We start from the raw sequence: 6,729 nt of genomic DNA, 5'->3' as shown, positions 1-6,729 counted from the left end.
TGCTGGAATCAGGAGAGGTGGGTGGGCGAGATCACTTCTTCAACTCAAGCTTTTTCTGTTGCAATCTCGGGCTCACAGATCCTGCGCTCTTGACTGAGCTTACAGCAATCTCGGGCTCACAGATCCTAGATTCCAGTATCTGAGTGGCCTGAGAGAAAACGATCACTACAGGAAAAAGGGGTTACAGTGGCGTTTTTTTAATGACATTTTTTTGAACGTCAGTGTTATTAACATTTAACGGCGTTTTTATAAACGCCGCATATTCTTTTAACCAAAACGGCGCCGTTTTATAATAGGAGGCGTTGAAAAACGCCTCCGAATGCGGTGTACCGCACGCCCCTTCTCATTCCTTATTTTGTATCTGGCCCTCTCTCAACCCATACGCATACATCATTTTATCTGAGTCCCCTCTCTCTCTCTCTCTCTCTCTCTCTCTCTCTCAACCCTCTCTAAGCTCCATCGAAGCAATTTCGAAGCTCCATCGAAGCTCTAGATCGAACCGATTTCGAAGCTCCGTTGAAGATTCAGTGATTTCCAGCGAAGATTCAGATATTCGAAGCTCCATCGAAGCAATTTCGAAGCTCCATCGAAGCTCCAGATCCAACCGATTTCGAAGCTCCGTTGAAGATTCAGTGATTTCCAGCGAAGATTCAAATATTCGAAGCTCCATCGAAGCAATTTCGAAGCTCCATCGAAGCTCCAGATCCAACCGATTTCGAAGCTCCGTTGAAGATTCAGTGATTTCCATCGAAGATTCAGATATTCGAACCTCCATCGAAGCAATTTCGAAGCGAAGCTCCAGATCGAACCAATTTTGAAGCTCCATCGTAGCTTACAGAGCGAGACCACTTCATCATTCTTGGCTGTGATGGCCTGTGGGGGGTATATCATCTGTTCACTATCTCTTTTGCCTTCATTTTAAAACTATTTTGTCAACACACTTTCCGAGTTCTATTATAAAGTTGATGTTGTTAACAACTGTCAGGTTTTTGGACCAAGTGATGCTATTCAATTCGTTCACAAGCTGCTTAAGGTCAGAATGCATCTTTAACTTCCCAACTTTTGCCCGTTTCATTAGGATTGATGTGGAGTTTATTCTTTTAATTGTAGTTGAATATGTATATTCTCTTCCTGGTTACATAACAGTGAATTTGTCCATTCTCCTCCTAATTGCATTTAAGTGAATATGCACATAAGTGTTGCCCCAACGGTATTCTAGAATAAGGGCCCTGGATGACTAAATTTTTTTTTATGCTTAGAATATCACTCTCCTTTTTTTTGTTAGTTAAAATTCAATGTAAATCAAATGGACTGATTCAATTACCAACCTGTTTATTATCTGAGTAGTACACTTGTTTCCTTTCATTCTAACCAAATGCTTTAATACCGTGAATGATATCAGGCCCTGTTTGATGCAGCTTCTTTGTGCTGAAAACTGATAATCAGAAAGTAGAAGTTAAAAGTATCCCTCCCACATACTTCTGAATAATCATATTTTTTTCAGCTTGTTGAAGCTATGTTTGTGTAGTATGCACAAACTTTATCAAAACACTCTAAACAAAGTAACCTGCAGTGTTTGTTACAGGCTCCCAAATGGACTCGGGATACATATATATTATATTGCTCTGTAGGATTCTTAGACACCATTTAATGGCCAAGACATTTGACTTTCTGTCATGTCTTATAATTTATTGGCCAACTCATTAATCAAGGTGTTTCACATCCCCAAATTTCTTTTCACTTCCTATATTTCAATGTGATTTTATCATGGAAACTATCTTGATGATGCTATATTTGGTTACAGTATCTTGTGTATTTTGCTTTTGAGGATGACGATATCAATGTTGTGTTAGCTGATGTCAAGAAGAATGATGTTACTGGTCAGCCTGCTGCTGCAACCACAGGAGGGTTAGTTGACTATAGTCAGCATGTTTTGAGTCATTTAAAACTAAGATCTTCTAGATGTTTAACCTCAGAGCACTTTATGATTATTTTGATTCCCCAAATTTGGTTCTCTTGTGTCATATGTTACATAATGTCAGACAGATATTTAGTGTTTTCACTAGTAATGGCTATAATGAAACAAATAACTGAGGAATTGGCTTTGTTCCATTAATAGTGGGGGCAACCAAAACCTTTATGGTGAGAGTATATCATTTTCCTGACATGATGTTCCATTTAAAGCAGGGGCAACACCTACTTTTATTGTAAGAGTGATTCATTTAGTAACCTAAAAGATGAGGCAAAGGGGATGGTAGCCTAGTTTCTCAATTTTGACATTCCAGAGAGAAAGAAAATGGCTTCTTTTATGCTCTCTACAGTTTCAATCTACTGGTTGGTTAAGATTCTTCAGGTCCTTATGCCTTTAGTATGATCAAGATGAAACTCCTAAAAGTAAAGGGCCATATTCTTGGCAAAATCTATTCTTTCGGGGGAGACTCTTGGCCCTTGATCGTTTCCTTTTCAACCAGTTTACATTTTGTAGCATGTTTCCCATGAGTGGGAGGTTCCTTTTCTATTTGTGCATCTCCTCCTTGCCTTTGTTTATTCTTTTCAAGGGATCAAATAGCATGAGTTTGCTTTTTGTATGGGTCCTTATGTGATTTCATATGATTTGGGGAGGGTTTATATAAAAAGGACACCTCCTTTTGGTGCTACCCCTTTTTAAAATATGTTTTTGGTGGTTATTTTTTGCCAAAACTAATTTTCATGTGTTTCAAAAAGAATTCTGAAAGCAAATTCTGAAAATCAAACCAAACAAAAGTGTTCTTGATCATTATTGCCAAGATTAATGTATTTGTAACCTTGTTGCAGTGTGTCTGTTGAGAAATTTCCTAAAAACCGAATGCTCGGTGAGCGCGAGATTGTTAATGGGAAGGTGCATTGTCCTATAATCCTCTGCTATTGTTTCACTCATGTTTCTCTTCTTTTTGTGTTGTATGTATACATATGCTTATGTGAATGTAATTTTAGTTTTCCAATTCTCTACAGGCTGGTAAATATGTGTGGTTAACTTATGAAGTAGTTATATGAAATAGTATTGAAGGTTGGAGCTTCCATCCGTAGTTGTGGTATCAAGCAAGTAAGTTTATTTTGCTTTGTCGCAATTCAGAAGTTACATTAGCTAGTGCAAGCAATTATAGATGTTAGCTCTTGTAATTGAGGCTAAATTTGAGCTTCGCCATACCATGGCGCAATTTCATTCCAACTAATTCTTCATTGGTTTAAATTGATACTTTGCTTCAAAGTTTCATGCTAACTCTACCGTCTAATTACTTATAAAGGGTGCAAGATGTGGAATCTATGGTGCCAACTGCATGAAATGGATCATAAGTATGCAGGTAAAGTACCAATACACCTACCAAAGAGATGGTTTTTGTTCCAAATACAGTGTTGTGACCTATTACATTTTTCTTCTTCTGTCTTCCTCTTTATCTGTGTGGAAGTGCTAGGTTATGTATTTCTATAACAGTAGAGTTCTGGATGAGTGAAACTAGAAAATGATTCTTTTGAGTTTTGAGCTCTAAATTCAAGTAGCCCATTCATCATGATATGTATATAAAAGCATATTTTGTGATATCTTTCATAGTGTAGGGAAAATTAGCAGTGGCTGCTTCCATGGGGTAGCTTTCCATCAAGTAGAATATCATGTTTGGCATTAGACCATAGCTTGTTGCAGATGGAGAGGCTCTAATGAATCTTTCTAGGACTTTGGTAGTACTGGGCGGCGATTTCTTTGCTAACGAACCACTTCAAAGTTTCTGTCAAACGCCCAAATAAAATATTTTACTAGTATACTATATGTTAGCCATCATCTTTCCTATTCTGTTTTTTTAGTGTCACAAACGTTCAAAGTGAAATTATTGTGCCATATTACATGCAGGTTTCTATTAGTTCAGAGGATAAGAGAGCTGTTGAGAGCAAGGGTTTTGGGAGAAAAGTTGTTGATAAGCTATACAAAACATACTCTTCTGAACTTGCTGGGAAGGGATTTGCATATGATGGAGAAAAAAGTTTATACACAGTGGGGCCTCTTCCGCAAAACAACTTCGAGTTCACAGTGGTGCTTGAGGAGTCATTTGCAAAACGGTATGTCATTTATTTGTATTATTAAATTTTTTCTTCTTTCTTATATTTTGTTTGTAGATTAGAATGTGTTGTTCAAAATTCCAATACTTATGTTGCATTCTTCCTTATCTGGTTGTGGTAGTGGGAGTCCTCATGGTGGGAGCCTTAGTGAGTCAGGTAAAAGGTCAAAGCGTTCCTTTCAGTCAAAACTTTCAAGGTAGAACTCAGTTATGCTGCAAAAATACCCCTGAAGGCCATTTCTCTTGTGCTCCAAGGATCTGAGCCTGAAAATATTCAAGACACATTGAGAGTGCTTGACATTATATTGAGGCAGCAAGCAGCTAACAGGTATTTTTAGAATTTCACTTTTTGTTTATGTTTCTCAGTTTTTGCGACCCCAATGAGGCTGCTATCTTTGACTAATTGAAATTATTGCTGCTGAAAGCTAGGGGTTGGCTTTTGATTAGGCAGTCATTCTTTCATGATGACTCGAGGAATTTCACTGCTATAGGGGGAGGCGTAACTGGCTGTCGGGGGTTCCATTCTAGCTTCCGTCCTACTCATGGTGGTTTATCCCTGAATATGGGTATAACTCCACTCCGTTGTTTTTATTTTTTTATTTTTTTGGCAGTCAGGGGTTGCACTTTAGCTGTTAGTTGCTCATTGTCAATGCTGCTTACAATTCTTTGTATAGATATATCTACAACTACGATCTTAACACCTGGACCTGTGATTGATTTTCTGCTAGCCAACCAGAATGCATGGGACCCTCGTAATATTGACTGGGCAAAGGTAGTAAAATGTTAACTGCGTCTTATTTTTCATTTGTGTTTGGTTATGTTCTGTGTATTGAAATTGTAATTTTTTGAATGGGCAGGCTAAGAGAATGCTAAAAAATATGAGGGTTAAGACAAGGCATAGAAACTTGGAATTTAAGATCACAGGCTTGAGTGAAAAGCCTTGCAATCAGCAATTGTAGGTGCTTGTAAACTGTAAGGAACTCCTCCTATTGATATATTCCAGTTGAGCACTTCTGATGTTTTATTGTGTCTCCTAGTTTTCCTTTGAAAGTGAATAATGGTGATGGTGGACATGATGGAGGGCAGACTCTGGAGATTACTGTGTATGAGTATTTCACCAAGCACCGTAACATTGAACTTACTAATTCAAAGTACATGCCATGCATTGATGTTGGAAAACCGGAATGGCCTAACTATCTTCCGCTGGAGGTACGCAAAATTTGATAGTGTTTGAGCCATGTCTCCTCCCCTCCTGTTTCTGGTTTACTTTCTCCCAGCACCCTTCTATGCTTCTGCAAAATATTCTGATGTTGTTTCCTTCCCTGCATTCCAGCTTTGTACCCTTGTCTCTCTTCAACGCTATACGAAGGCATTATCTTCAATGCAGAGAGCACCTTTAGTTGAAAAGTCGAGGTAAAAACCTCCAGAATGAATACGAGTTGTGACTGATGTAAATTCTCTTTGCCATCTCAATGTATATGTTCTTAGTTTTAATGTTGCAACCTTCATGCTCAATTAATTTGGCAGGCTGTGAGAAACTATCATTATGATGATGACCCTCTTCTTGTTGCTTTGCAGCATTTCAATAGAGAGACAGCTTACTCAAGTTGATGGTCGTGTCCTTGAGGCCCCTAGGGTAAATTTTGAACTGCTGTTGAAGGATGTTATTGTGCAACTTCACTTTCAAATACAATTGACTACCATTGTCTTTTAAATTTATTGACCCCCCACCCCCAAACAATATGAAAAAGGAGAAAAAAAAAGGATGCTTAAACCTCTCAACTCCTCAGGACCAAACACTGGAATAGAAGGGCATCCAATTTTGGTGACTCCTTAATGTAATTCAAACGATTTGTGTGAATGTTTTTTTTCTTTTTTTTTTTTTTGCACAATAAATGTGGACTATCATTTGATAAGATTTTACTATGTGAACGGGAGTTATTATTTCATGTTAGTGTTATTTTTGAGTTTTATTATAGGTTTTTTTTGGTTCAATAACCTAAAATTAGCATAATTAAAAAAAGAAAAAAAAGGGGGCTATCACGGCGTTTCTAAAAATGTCATTAAATAGCATCAGAGATACGACGGCGTTTTAAAAACGTCACTAAATAGCATGGTGACGTCATGTTACCGTTAGTAGAACTTTTAGCGGCATTTTTATAAAACGCCGCCTATTGTCATATAGCAACGTTTGTAAAGCGCGACAGAGTTATAGCGACGGCCGCATCTTCGGCGTTTGGTGTTAAACGTCACAAAAAGATTTAACGGCGTTTTTAGGACCTTTTGCGGCGTTTTTTAAACGCCTCTAAAACTTGAATTTCCAGCAGTGGATGTAAGATTAACAAAATTAACTGACAAGTTTAACATATGAAAGAGACATCAGCTTTCAGTTCATACGTCATCTTTACTAGCAAGAAATGAAGAGACGTGTTCCTCCATGCATCTCAATTGTTGCTGCTGTTGAGAAATTGACCCCAAGATGGTCTTGTGCAAGTCTTTTAAGCTCTAATCAAGCTGTGAACCAAAATTCAGAAGCAGCCCTTGGTTTTCTGCTTCTAATTTATTTTTCAGATCTATAGATCTTTTAATTTTAGTGAATGCCTGAAAGCAATGCAGCTAAAGCGCAAGAAAGAAGCACATT

At 37.9% G+C, this 6,729-nt stretch overlaps 1 pseudogene; it reads left to right on the top strand.

Annotated features, from left to right (window-relative positions):
- The first annotated feature begins 3,335 nt into the window (after nucleotides 1-3,335).
- Nucleotides 3,336-5,816, top strand: LOC114305754 (protein argonaute 16-like; annotated as a pseudogene).
- The last annotated feature ends 913 nt before the right edge of the window (nucleotides 5,817-6,729 follow it).

The sequence above is a fragment of the Camellia sinensis genome, chromosome 1 (assembly GCF_055761805.1).
Source record: "Camellia sinensis isolate YWXY chromosome 1, ASM5576180v1, whole genome shotgun sequence".
NCBI classification, from domain to species: domain Eukaryota; kingdom Viridiplantae; phylum Streptophyta; class Magnoliopsida; order Ericales; family Theaceae; genus Camellia; species Camellia sinensis.
The sequence above is the reverse complement of the archived record's forward strand: the minus strand, read 5'-3'. Positions and strand labels throughout refer to the sequence as shown.